The sequence below is a fragment of the Paramormyrops kingsleyae genome, chromosome 14, assembly GCF_048594095.1.
Source record: "Paramormyrops kingsleyae isolate MSU_618 chromosome 14, PKINGS_0.4, whole genome shotgun sequence".
NCBI lineage: Eukaryota > Metazoa > Chordata > Actinopteri > Osteoglossiformes > Mormyridae > Paramormyrops > Paramormyrops kingsleyae.
The window spans coordinates 1,465,669-1,479,976 of NC_132810.1; the positions used below are offsets into that span (position 1 = coordinate 1,465,669).

General features: G+C 45.1%; 1 protein-coding gene across 1 annotated transcript in view; it reads right to left on the reverse strand.

The window, feature by feature from the left end:
* snap25b (synaptosome associated protein 25b) overlaps nt 1-13,374 on the reverse strand; it is a 38,702-nt gene extending 25,328 nt beyond the window's left edge. The window contains exon 1 of the mRNA XM_023838765.2: nt 13,216-13,374. The gene's annotated coding sequence lies outside the window, so the exon portion shown is untranslated. The remainder of the gene's footprint in view (nt 1-13,215) is intronic.
* Nucleotides 13,375-14,308: the final 934 nt, after the last annotated feature.

Genomic DNA, 14,308 nt, shown 5'->3' on the forward strand with positions numbered 1-14,308 from the left:
CACTGGGTAGATAACATAAATAAGAAACAAAGAAAAATAAAGTTTATTTTTGCACTAAGATTGAAAAAAATGGAGTCATTAGCTGGTACATTAATGTAGTTAGGATTGCATTTGGTATTCAAAAAGGCAGGCTTAGGCAATATTCAGGCATTTAGAGTCACAGTCCAGTGGGCATGTGACCTCTCTCTCTACCACCAGAAACACTTTCAGTAGTTCAGAGGTGCAATTAAATGCTCCGGTGAAATCAATTCAGAGACCATCTGCCATTTCAGGAATGTGCCCCAGATTTTTGGGTCAATCATGTCAGATGTCACTGATGTTGTAAATCCATCCATCCATCCATCCACCCATGATTCCTCCAGCTATTTATCTTGGACAGGGTCGTGATACTTCTGACATAATAATAACAAAATCAAAGTAAGAATATACTTGAATGACACTATAGATCAGTGTTTCCCAATCTGCTCCCTAGGGACCCATCCACAGACAGGCCACAGTTTTGCTCCGGGAGCTGGGAGGGAGTAAAAATGTGGCCTGACTGGGTCCCCGAGGACCGGATTCAGAAACACTGCCATAGAATATATTAAAATACTTCTAACAATTCCTCCCCTGGCAAAGAAGAAAAATCCAGGAATGACCTGTGGGCCGTGCTGTGGATTACAAAATGAAGGGAAATCCAGGAATGACCTGTGGGCCGTGCTGTGGATTACAAAATGAAGGGAAATCCAGGAATGACCTGTGGGCCGTGCTGTGGATTACAAAATGAAGGGAAATCCAGGAATGACCTGTGGGCCGTGCTGTGGATTACAAAATGAAGGGAAATCCAGGAATGACCTGTGGGCCGTGCTGTGGATTACAAAATGAAGGGAAATCCAGGAATGACCTGTGGGCCGTGCTGTGGATTACAAAATGAAGGGAAATCCAGGAATGACCTGTGGGCCGTGCTGTGGATTACAAAATGAAGGGAAATCCAGGAATGACCTGTGGGCCGTGCTGTGGATTACAAAATGAAGGGAAATCCAGGAATGACCTGTGGGCCGTGCTGTGGATTACAAAATGAACGGTCGAACAGGTGCGTTAGCTGCAGGACGGATAACTTTCCCTTAATGGGGTTTTTATGCAAAAAAAACCTGGTTTAAGTAAATTTGGATAGATGTTAATTACACTGTAGTGTGATTTACTATTTCGGTTCTTTTTAAAATGGTGTCATTTGGAAATGAACATAGTGTTCTACTCTAGATTACTCTAATTTCACCAAATAAAATGCCAGACTGGAATTAGATGAGGGTAAGCCTTAGTTTTTAATTAATTTTCCAATGGCTTTCATTCCACACACCCATTCATTATTTAGGCTGTAAAAGTTCATTGCTTTTGACACAATAAACTTAAATGAGTGATCTTCAAAATTGCCTAAGTTCATATAAGTATTGAAGTTTAAGATGTAAATCTTAGCGGAAATATAAAATCAACACTGTGCATCTCAGACTGCAATTATTCAAATGCATTTCTTCCATCTGCCCCATTTCTGGTATAAATTGGTAAGTTCCGTTTTTCTCTCCTCCATTAACCTGGACTAGAATCCTCAGATGTTGTGATGAGAAAGCGTGAGCATTTGACTTGACTTTATTGTTCTCACCAAAATGGCAATTTTAATTTTATTTGCCCCAGTGGTCTTCTATGGTTTATTCCCCCGACTCCATGGGAACACAATTCTATCTCTGCATGGTGTGTTTTTCTAGAGTATCTTTATAATTACGATTATTTCAATAGTATTAAATAGGAATCTAGCTATGTATAAAATCGTGCGTTGCTGTAATTGCATATGAAATGAAATCCAGAGCATAATGGCAGTAACCTTCAAGGATGTAAGGACTACATCTCCGGCAAAACAGAGGTCAGTGAGAATTTCTGGCTTGCCTCGGTGAAATATGCTAAATTGCTCATCAGTTCCCCTCCACTGATTTTGACATCTGGTTAGAAGAACTCCCTCTTGAGCCTCCTTCCCTATCCTAGTACGACGTAATCATCATCCGATGTGATTAGAGTCTGTGGGGCTCCATCATGAGGTTACAGAGATTAGACCGACTGTTGGAAGAGGATTTAACCAGTTCTCTCATTCCCTAGATGTTGTCCATAGCCATAAAAAAAATAACGAAGAAGATAACCATTGTTAACATAGGTGAAAGCAGCTTCAAAGTAAAGGCTACATTACTATGTGTTTTTCAGTGCTTCAAAATAATGCGAATGGTGACCATTAATCAGTGATATTCTAGGATACCAGTAATAAAGAATGCCTTTACAATGACATCATTAAACAAAGAATGCTATTGTGACCAGGCAGATTTCAGCAAGTATTAGCTAAATCTCCTTGGACAGGACAAGGACAGTCCTTCATTGGGATCCTGTAACATGGGCAACACAGCAGCACCAACAGAAATCAATATAAGGAATACGTGAACCCTACATAAGTAAAAGACAAAGTTATAAATTATAACCCATGTGTGTTTAAACAAAAAGCAGAGCTAAAGGAAGTGTCCAGACCTACGAGACAAACCAGTTTCTACTTCTTACATTACTAATATCAGAAGGTAAATAACCAAAATGGTAACAAAAGCAGATTAGTATTTCATACTGTTAGAGTAACAAATTTACATTGGGAGTTGTATCTTCAAGGGAAACCTTACAGAAACCCTGGCCCCTTGTCAGACACACTGATTTCTTTTCATAGCCAGTCGTAATCACTGGTACCTGTTAGTTCAGGACAGACAGACAAAAACAGTGTAACATTTCCCCTAAACTGAATCTGAAGAAAAAAAAACAATGACAACTATGGTAACATGAATGTCCATTTCTCGGCCAACCCTAATACCTCTCAGTGCAGGGCAAGGAGATGAAATCCCATTCAGTATCCTTACAAACATGCAGCCACCACACAGGGTCATAACAACTGCACTTGCCAGTCACCTGTGTTAACACCTTTTACATTCACAAAAGACCTACTGTATGTAGGCAGAGAGCCAGCAGAGACCAGATGATGTTAGATCTCAAGCTCTGCCAACGTGGGCAAATTGCCCGTCAACATAATCCTTTGGCCATGGGCAGCAAGCCGACCCTAAAAATAGTCCAGTTAATTTTTGTTCACAAAGTCTCCTTCAATACTCGATTTCTGGTTGTATTTTCTTGGACGTACTTAGTTTTTAATACCTGAGATTGAACACAGGGTGGTGACATCATTATACATTACTTTCTAATATGTATAAATTATACAAATTCATCTTAACGATACTTTACAAAGTACAGGTATTATTTGTGAGGTATTATCTAAAAGGTATTATCTTAAACTTTTATGTATTAGTTGTGCTCTGTGACAAATGCGTAGAGGGGTGAAAGACATAACATTCACTAAGGAAATCCATTCTAAGCAATTCTGTCATGAGCAGTCACAAACAAAAGTGAAACTGAACACTTCAAATAAAATGCGAACGCTCAAACATTGTAAATGAGGCATCAAATGAAATCAGTGTCATGGTATAAAGGGAGTATTGCTCTGCTAATGCATCAGTATCCTCTCTTCCCACAGAGAGCACACTGTCCCTTAGTGTCACAACTGGAACCCCTATTAGAATTGTATTAGCATATCCCCTCTGAATCCTCGGTGTCATTACTGATACAGTAGTTGCCACAGAGCAGGAAGTGAGGTATTAGGACTCGTGGCGTGTGGCACGACGTGGGGCAGCCTGAGATGAAAAAAAACGGAAGCCTTTTGTTGTAAGGTCAGGGATAGGAGGAGCAGATGGCAGCGGAGGAGCGGAAAGGCTGCAGGGTTGGAGAACGCTACTACAGCTTTTAGAAGTCCACCTACCCGAATAATCCAAGAGCCAAGGGCCTGCACGCAGGCATTATCTAAAGTTGTTCTAGGAGCAAAAGATCTCAAGCTCCTTTGTTTTAATGTGAGAAGTGAACACTTCTGAGCATTTGGCAACAGAAGTTTGGCACAACAGAGTGACAGCTAAACATAGATCCTGATCATGTTTGAACACGGTTCTCATAAACCCCATTTCTCTAAAAAGAAATGCAAATTAACAGATTAAATTTCTGCATTTCAAGGGCCTGTTCGAATGGCAATGAATGTTCCGTGCTACCATTTCAGTCAACCCATGAATTGTGCATAAAAAATATTAAAAATTCAAAGTTTATGTAGCTAAAACTATAAAGTTGTTCGCTTGCAAATTCCAATTCAATTATGATACAGGTACAGTATAAGAATTTTAGCCCAAAAAAATAACTTCCCAGTAAAATGCATCCCATCGGTCACATCCTGTTCTGAATTTCAGGCCACCAAATGAATTATTCAACAGCAGAACATTCTCTTTTGTAATATGACAAATCATGAGAGAAAGGGCCACCAACATTCTGTGCTATGACTCCAACCTCCATTTATACAGCCATTGATTTAGACGTGCTATTAAATGAAGACATAAAACAGCTAAAATCAGACACGGAACAGAGGCGGCAATTAATGTAGAATTTAAAAAGTTAATGGAAACTGCCAGGAGGCAACAGAGTACAGGAAGCTAAGAATGATACGAGAATTTGTTTTAAAAAAGCATGAGTGTAGGGGAACTCTACAGTACATCAATGCGTTGGCTGTGTGAGTGTGGCAGGGCAAAGTGGGAACAAAGACTGACAGAGAGAGAAAGAGAGAGAGAGAGAGAGATAAAACGCAAACAGCTATGGAGCTGGTGAGTGATGCATTAGGATTCTGGGTAATAGTAGGCGTTCGACGGCAGGAAGAGATCTGCAATAGCACAGGTGGAGAACCACCGGGATCTGGATTATTAGTGGGTATCACAGGTGGGGGAACTAGCCAGAGACTGAGAGATTGTTTAAATATCACGGAGCAGCAATTTGCTACTGCTTGTTCGTGACAGCCCGAGACGTAGGATACACAACACCACTTTTTTCCAGAGATAATGAGGTAACCAGGGAGAAGAGAAGCTAGATCCACACTGAGGTCGGAAAGGTTCGGCCTGACAAGGTGGCTACTATTGGCATGGGAGAGTGTCGGAAGAACGGCAGCCCAGAAGCTTTATTGAGCGTTACAAGGTAACTCACATGGATGAAAGCTATTTAAGTACAACTCCTCTGTGGGCTTTGCTGATAAATTTGTATTTGTTCATTGGTGTTTGAGTTTTTAATTCCTCTTGCTGATAAGACACTGAAAGGTCCTGCTCCTACTAACTGAATACATTGTATATACAAGCATATAGTGTAAGTACACGCTATACAGTATGTACCCATGAGCACTCATGACCCTGAAAGGATAAGCAGTGGGAAAATGGATGGATGGATGGATGGATGAATGGAAGGATGTAAATATACAGTACAATCGACCCTTCTGCATCATGACTTTCCCCATCGCGGTCTTGATATATTTTTTGATATTTTTCATATCTTTTCACTCCTCTGCTTGCATGTTCGCTTTGCATGCCAAGGGGACCAAAAAGTTTTACATGGTTTTTCCAGATCATGGGGTAGGGGCATTGTCCAGTCAATTTTCTCATAATGCTAGAAGTAAAATTAAATTAATTAATTAAATTGGACATGTTGAGGCAGAAGAGCTTTCAATTATAGGCTCCCTGAAGCACAGAATAATCACCAGCCACCATAGTAGGTGCGTGTTTATATATAAACCCACTAAGGTCACAGTCATTTCTGGTTTGATAGTCTATCTGTCTTATTTCTATGCTAAGTGATGACTTATATTGCTTTGTATTGTTTGTAAAAATAATTGCAAAGATGAAATTTCATTCTTTTATATACTCTTTGTTTACCAACCGATAGCTATTGTATGATTTTTATGTTTCCCAAAGGATTAACCTCACAGTGTGTTCCCACTGGACACGGATATTACTAGATACACAATTTGCACCTGTATGCACTCAATCATGTCGATGGTGGACTATTAACTGCATCCGGACTTCCCCATTGTTCCTTCACTTCACACCGCTCTGTATTTAAAGGTTATAGCTGCAATTGTAAGTGAGTGGATTGGCTTATGTACCGAATAGGTGGCTTTGGTTAATGTATATAGAGAAGGAGAAAAGAATTGCCGTGATTCACAGTATTAGGAGACAATCAGCCATGTCTTGGGAGTGCTGTGTAAGGTGGGGATGCTTCGACCATCACAGCATCATTGCACAAGGCCAGCTTAAGCCGTTGCCTGAAGGAGAGTCCCAGAGTGGATTTATGAACAATCAGGTCAGTAAAAGAGCCCATCTCCTCACAAGGGGGCTGGAAAACATGATAACAGTCACATATGGAGGTAGGGCCACGGACATCTTAGGAATATCCATAGGAATACAAAACCGGTCCCAAAACCAAAAATTTCATGTGTGACGTGCTTAAAGTCAGATATTCGCATACGAAGAATATAAAAATATTCTTCTGAATTCAGTTTTCCCTTTTTCTGGGTCAGCATGAATTGCTAATGACACCAGGAAGAAGGTTCTAGCTTGTCTAATTCATACACAAGTTATATGTCTAATTGATATATATGGTCTCACACACACACTCACACACACAAAAGGGACGTGATCATGTTACAATGTAATGGGCCTTCACAGCTGTCGTAAGCAGGAATGAAATAATACGATAACACAGAAAGCAGAGAGCCGAGTCTCTTCCACAAGGTCACTGCATAGACAGGCCTGCTGCGCAAACACATTGTGTCTGCTAGAGCGGGAGCAAATATTTGGGGATGGTCGCATGTTCAATTGGGGGGCAGCATAGGTTTTTTTTAAGAGTCTGTCAACACAAGGTAACAGGATGATCTCGATGGAAACAAGTTGCTATTTAGAAAGAGAAACGTTGGAAATGCAATAGCATTATAGGCTGCTCATGTTTTTGTTTAGATCTTTCTGTCTCTGGCCTTCTATATATACATAAAAGTCTGAAAAAAAAAAATCTGTGGACCTTTGCATTCAAACAGCTGTTATTCTCATATAGAACAATATAAGTAAAGTTTCAGCCAACAAGCTTGTCTTGTACAAAGCGGTCAGAATATGACAAAATTTTGACTTAGAGAGTTATACTCAATTATTTTACATACGTTGTCTCAACTGGCCAACTGTTTAATGGGTATTTCAAAGCTGAATTTAGCAGAAGAAACGTCCATTAACTGTGAATTCATTCCAGGGCGATGAACATTAAATAGCCTGTTTTGTTCAGGTGTTTGATCTTCTATTGTTGTCAGATGTTGAGGCAAACTATACCAGCATCTGCTATTACTATGTCAGAGGTTTTTGCGGCTTCTTTGTGTGAAAAGGAAATGGAGAATACATCCCCCAATACATGTACATAAATACAGAAACGCACACAAGATCTACCTATAATGCACTGGCCAGCTGGAATTTTTTAATTAGCAAAATTAGTACAATTTTGAGTAAATATCATGTATTTTTTTGTTCATTTTTTATCCATTGTTTTTTGTTAACAATTTATGAATTAAGAGACAAACTAGGGTATGACAAAAAAAATTCTAGCAAAATGGTACTTGGTTGCGATCAGGAAGAGATACGGTCTAATCAGAATGACTGCAACAAACAAGAAGCTGCTATCTTTTTTAGCCCGAAAATGTATCTTTTTATTAAATACGCTTAATTACCAGAGTCTGTTAATATGACTTTGATGAGTTACAGTACATTAATGAGTCCTGATCTGTATCCATTAGTTTGAAGCCAAAACAAAAGAATATCCTTGCTGACTGCTGGTTTGATCAGTTCAAAGAATATCTAAGTCAAAATGTGAAACAGTTGATAAGTTGTTGAACCATTGTTGAAATAATCTGTCCCTAAGATGAAGTGTTAGTATATAAAATATATTTAATATAGATAACAAAAACCAGGAATCTCACAAATCTTATAAAAATTCATTGTTACATTCTATACCTTAATGAAGATTTATTGACAGATACAACAATGATACAATTCTACACTCAGAGGTGACTAAGCAACAGCTTGTATATTCGCATCACATGAAACAGTTTTTCTTGAAATTCTACTGAATTCTGGAATATTCAACACAAACGCGGGTCCATTCATATAGAGAATGTAGGTTGGTGGCTTTGCCATTAAATCAGTTGCCTTTAACTGGGCAGGACTGGAGACATGAGCAGACACGTTGTAGTGCTACTCACCATCATTCCAAATGCACCAGCACATGTGGTGATCAAAGTGCCACTGGTGTGCGGAGCAGGCATGGGAAACACGCCCCCGTTTATCATAGTTGAAAGCGTGCTCGGTGGGGACGCCATTTTATGAAATTCCCCTGCATGAGGCAAGCTGGTGAGGAGTGAAGTCTGTGCGCCATGTCTGTGTTTAAACATTTCCAAAAGATGCCAGCGTGGCTTCTAACGAACTGTCTTGATGATAATATAAAACGTGCCGGAAAACCAACTCCTAGTTTGCTAGCAGCAGCTGTAGATAATCACAACATGGGTCTCCATGTATATGCAAAGACTTCTCCTTCTACAAAGGCCTAACTGTCATGATCCGCTCCGTCCGCTCCTGATGTGTGCCACGCCCACCTCGTTACCTTGTGTTCAGCCCTAATTGTGATCGCCTGTGTCCTGTTAAGTCTAGCTTGTCTCTTGTATTTAGTCCGCGTTCCCGTTTGTATCCCCAGTCCGGTCATTGACGTTGTGACGTTGTTTTGTTGCGTGCTCTGTGTTTTTGGACATTAAACTCCGTATTCCCCGATCCCTGGCTTCCGTGCACCTGCTTCCCCGATCCGTGCTGCACGTGATCATAACAGAATGACCGGACTCCTCCACAAGACGCCCCAGATCGGTGAGGCGGAATTTCTCGACCTCACCGAGGAGGTGTTATATTGGCTCACCCAGCCCGAAGTCGAGGAGGATCCCCTGCTTCGGGCTATAGCCAGCCGGAGCAGGGACGTCTTAGAGAAGATGTCCCTGCCCGGAGACGCGCACCTTGCGGGGGAGGTGCGCGAAAACGTGCGGCAGCTTCGGGAGGGGGTTGCCAGGGTATCGCTGAGGCAGGTCGCTTTGGACTGCGGGCTGCCAGACAGCGAGCTGCCCGTGGTGCCCCTGCCTCCGCCTACCTCAGCGCGGAGAAGAACGCGGAAGAAGCGGAGAGGCAGAGGACGGGAAGACGCGCAGGAGGTCTTTTTGGGGGCTGTCTCCCTTTCCGCAGCTTGCCCTGCTGAACGCTGGGAGAATCCCTACCCGATTCTCCACCCGGCGGTGTTCGCGGGTGACGTCACCGCCGCTTCGCCTAGGCGGACGCCCGAAGTCCGTCTGCCCGCCGCTTCGCTGGCCAAGCCTGAGCCAGCCGGCCCCTTCACCGGGACACGCCTGGCCCTTAAAGGGGCCAGGTCCGTTAAGGACGCGATCCCGCGGATTCCACGGTTTCGGACGCGGGCAGCGCCCCGCGTGGTTCCTGAGGCTGCAGCGCCCCGCGTGGATCCAGAGGCTGCAGCGCCCCGCGTGGATCCAGAGGCTGCGGCGCCCCGCGTGGATCCAGAGGCTGCGGCGCCCCGCGTGGATCCAGAGGCTGCGGCGCCCCCCGTGGATCCAGAGGCTGCGGCGCCCCCCGTGGTTCCAGAGGCTGCGGCGCCCCCCGTGGTTCCAGAGGCTGCGGCGCCCCCCGTGGTTCCAGAGGCTGCGGCGCCCCCCGTGGCTCCAGAGGCGGCTGCAGCTCGCCCCGTGACTCCAGTGCCTGCTGGCCGCGCGCCTGCTGAGGCGCCCCCGGTGACTCCCGCGCCTGCTGAGGCGCCCCCGGTGACTCCCGCGCCTGCTGAGGCGCCCCCGGTGACTCCCGCGCCTGCTGAGGCGCCCCCGGTGACTCCCGCGCCTCTGCCTGAGGAGCCCCCGGTGACTCCCGCGCCTCTGCCTGAGGAGCCCCCGGTGACTCCCGCGCCTCTGCCTGAGGAGCCCCCGGTGACTCCCGCGCCTCTGCCTGAGGAGCCCCCGGTGACTCCCGCGCCTCTGCCTGAGGAGCCCCCGGTGACTCCCGCGCCTCTGCCTGAGGCCGCCGCTCTGCCCGCGGCCCTGCCTGAGGCCGCCGCTCTGCCCGCGGCCACGCCTGCTGCAGCCGTTCTCCCCGCGGCCCCTGAGCTCCCCGCGGCCCCTGAGCTCCCCGCGGCCCCTGAGCTCCCCGCGGCCCCTGAGCGCTCAGCTCAGCCCCCCACGACTCCCGATGCTCCTGTCTCCGAGGAGGTCCCGGACTGCTGCCCTGATGCTCCTCCCTCCATAATGGAGTCGGAGGGGGAGCTTGAGTGGGACCCCTCGGGGATGACCTTGGTTGCCCCCGTGGCTTCCCCTGTGACTGCCCCCGTGGCTTCCCCTGTGGCTCTTCCACCATCACCCCGGTGGGAGAGACCCCGGCCAGGTCCCCGCCTATCGGTCTCCCGGAAAGGGCGGGGACACCTGCGTCGGGCCCGGGTCCCGCCCGCCCTGCCCCCTGGCTCGCCCGTTCGGCCCCTAGCTGTCGCTCGGTGGCTGCCTGCGGGTCCTCCGGCTCTGGGTCGGTGGTCCCCTCCGGGTCCCCCCCCGGTGCCTCGGTGCCGGTCCTCGGCGTCGCCTCCGGCTCCATGTCGGTCGCCTCCGGGCCCCCCTGCTTCGGCGGGGCGTCGGACGGCGCCTTCGCCGGCTCCGGCTGCGCCGTCGCCTGCCGCGGCTTTCCCCTCCTACCTGCCTTCGCTGGTGTTCCCTCCTGCTCCCTCCGTGTCCCCTCCGTCTCTCCCTCGTCCCGTTCCCTTGGCCCCTGTGTGGTTCCCTCCTGCTCCCTCCTCCCTGTCGCCTGCGGTCCCTCCGGCCGCTGCCCTTCGCCCGCCTGGGCTCTCTCGGGCTCCCCTGGTTCCTCCTCCCTTTCCCTCCGTCCCGCCTGTTTTTGCTCCTCGTCCCTCTGTGTCTCCTCCATTCCCTCCTGGTCCCTTTGTCCCTCTGGGTTTTGCTCCTCGTCCCTCAGTGTCTCCTGTGTTCACTCCTCGTCCTGTTCCTCCGTTTTCTGTCCCCTCTGTGTCTCCTTTCTCTGTCTGCCTGTCTGCGTTTCCTGTTCTTTGTCAGGTCCTGTCTTTCTGTTGGTCCTTGTTCCTGTTCTGTGTCTCTGTCCTGTTTCCAGTGTCTCGTTGATGTTTTTGCTTTTGTCTTCCAGGTCTTGTTCCCCGGTCTCGTCCCGTCCGTCGCCTCCTCTCGGGCGCGCCCGGTGTGCGCGCCTTTGGGGGGGGGTTCTGTCATGATCCGCTCCGTCCGCTCCTGATGTGTGCCACGCCCACCTCGTTACCTTGTGTTCAGCCCTAATTGTGATCGCCTGTGTCCTGTTAAGTCTAGCTTGTCTCTTGTATTTAGTCCGCGTTCCCGTTTGTATCCCCAGTCCGGTCATTGACGTTGTGACGTTGTTTTGTTGCGTGCTCTGTGTTTTTGGACATTAAACTCCGTATTCCCCGATCCCTGGCTTCCGTGCACCTGCTTCCCCGATCCGTGCTGCACGTGATCATAACACTAACATGATCATTTATTAGTGACGATTCACATTAGGTACTTCCCCAGCTATGCTGTCAAAATACTGGTGGGTCTGGCTTGCCAGAGTTTGATTACCTGCCATCAGTAATCACATGTACTTCTCACTTCAGATTTTTTTCGTACCTGTAAAATATGTAGCCTTTTTCAAATTTTACCTTAGGGTGGCTCATAATACCGAATACGATTTTTTCCCGATGAGCGATACAATATTCAAAACAGTTGAAAATGAAGAGCGTCTTATGTTTATCTTTTGTTTGGTCGGTAATCCGATCCCTCATTAAGCAGATCGCCGGTAACAACGGAATTTCATAACGAATTGCTTGGCGTGAAACTGATGGGCACACGTGACTTTAATACCAGGCAAGCTTCTCGATCCAAACACCAAAATAATTATATTACAACAGCTAACCCAAACCTACAGTACAGTAAAAATATAGTCCACATGCAGAGTCGGTGATTTTAATATAATATAGCAAAAGGATTAAGACATTGATTGCTGGCTGTTGTTACTGGCTGATTATTGGCTCTTTTTGAATGTGGTGCTGGTTGTATTGACAAAGGCTGAGGGTCCCCTTTTGGTGCGCGACGTTCCGTTTTGATCGACATATTTTGCATTGCTGGCATAATTAATGGCACAACTCGAAGATACACCGAGGCTACATTTCAGGAACTCTCCATTCATGGCAGCCACACACACCCCTTGCCTTTCCAGTTTCCCCCGCCCATGACTCTACAGCCAGAAAGACAAACAGTAATTAGAAATGCTTTGGAACCTAAATTTGGCACAACTGTGGACATTCTGGCATTGTGCGATCAACTACCAAGGTTTTTAAATAGCAAAATAATAAAAAACATGAGTGATCAAAACAGTATTATTATTTCTTGTACTATGCGTCTATGTTCCCTTTCAATACCCGCAAATGAACAATCATTTAACTGCTTACATTTATAAGATAACGAAATTGGTATCAAACCAGCCCTTTCCCTGCGAAATGGCCGGGGGGAGATCGCACCGAGATCCTATTTAAGCAACAGTATGGATTTCTCTGAGAAAACGGCAACGTATTCGCGCACGACTCAAAAAAGCTGTGCTAAAGAAAAGCTTATTTGCGTCATACAATTATAGAAAATACCATATAAAATGCATTATTTTAAAGATACATTCTCAGATTTGAAAACTATTTTATTTACTCTGTCTGTGTTGTTTTTTTTCACCCCTAACAATTTCGTTGTATCCATCTGTTTTGCAACAATTATTTAGCTGTGCGTTGTCCGAGGTACTGAAATGCTGAAAACGCCCACACCCGTTACATTAGTCTCCTGTGTTCTACTACATCTTCAAACTCTTCAGGCTGAAGCGTCGACTGATTCCCTCAATTTACAAGCAGACAAATGTTTGAAGTAAAATTATGCAATACAGCAATTTAAAAAAAAAATCACTACAGATACTTAAAGTACAGAAATTATCACAGAATGTATCATGCTTTAAATTTCTGTAGTGGTAATCAGTACAAGCGCTTCGTTTGAAACCACTCTAATTGTGAAAATACATAAGATTTCAAAGTTAAGCGTTAACAGGTTGTAAAAGATACAGCCGACTCTAACAAAATAATTCAGTACCTGAGTTTTTTAGATTAAAAAATCATTAGGAAAAATGTGAGTTTACCTACCTAAACTTCTGTTGATTGAAAACGCAAGAAATGCCCGTGTATTTCGGCAGCGAACCGATACCTTCCGCCTTTCACCGGGACTGGACGCCTACTAAGGCTACGCGTGGTGGGTACCAGCCTCCTGCCGTCAAAAGGCTCCGCTCCCGTCAAAGATGGCCGCGCTTTTTGACGTCAGCGCCTTTTAATAGAAGTCTGACAGGGAGCGGCAGTGAGGGTTTGAGTCATCGGCAACCGTCCACCCAGGAGAAGGAAAGCCATACTTTAAAAATTGGTTTTGAGAAAGAAAACCATGTTAATAATAATAATAATATGATTAAATTATGATAGTGAATTTATTAATTTCTGTTCTGCTGTTGTCTAATCTGTTGAAAAATCATGGGATTACATAGAATTACAATATAGGGCAGATAAAACTGATACAATTAACCGATAGTTACTTTAAAAATATTCAATTGTACAGGTTAAATCAATAGGTGAACTACGTGACCATATTGAAAATGGAGTTCCCATTTTATCAAGTGCATTTTATGCAAAGCTACAAGTTTCTCTACTGTTTCTTTACCCCAATGACCCCTTCAATGTTGGGAAACATCTGTCATGAAGTCAGCTGGCAATAGCACTCAGAGACAGAAGGTGTGTCCCCCTGGGGCAATAAAATGACAGATGCCCCAGCTATCCTGGAAACAGCCCTGGACTGAATCATTCTGCATATTCTTTAGCAAATAATAGCTAGCAGCCTTTAAAGGACGCCAAGACAGTTATAAAACCCCGACTTAAAAAAAAATCTGCCAAGGAAAAGGTCATGGCTGAGTGAAAGATATAGATAGATAGATAGATAGATAGATAGATAGATAGATAGATAGATAGATAGTATAATGAAATAGTGCTTCCCATCTTAATTTTGAATTTTACATCACTGCTTGGGGGTCATGTATAAAAATGCTAGGCAGATCTAGTCATCCATTATCTTTACTGCTTATGCCAAGAACAGCTTGAATGACTGCTCAACTTGCTAATGTTTTGGAAGCAAAGGAGGTCAGAAGGAATGGCATTTTTGATTAGGATAAATGTAAAATTCCGAGTTGGACATTTC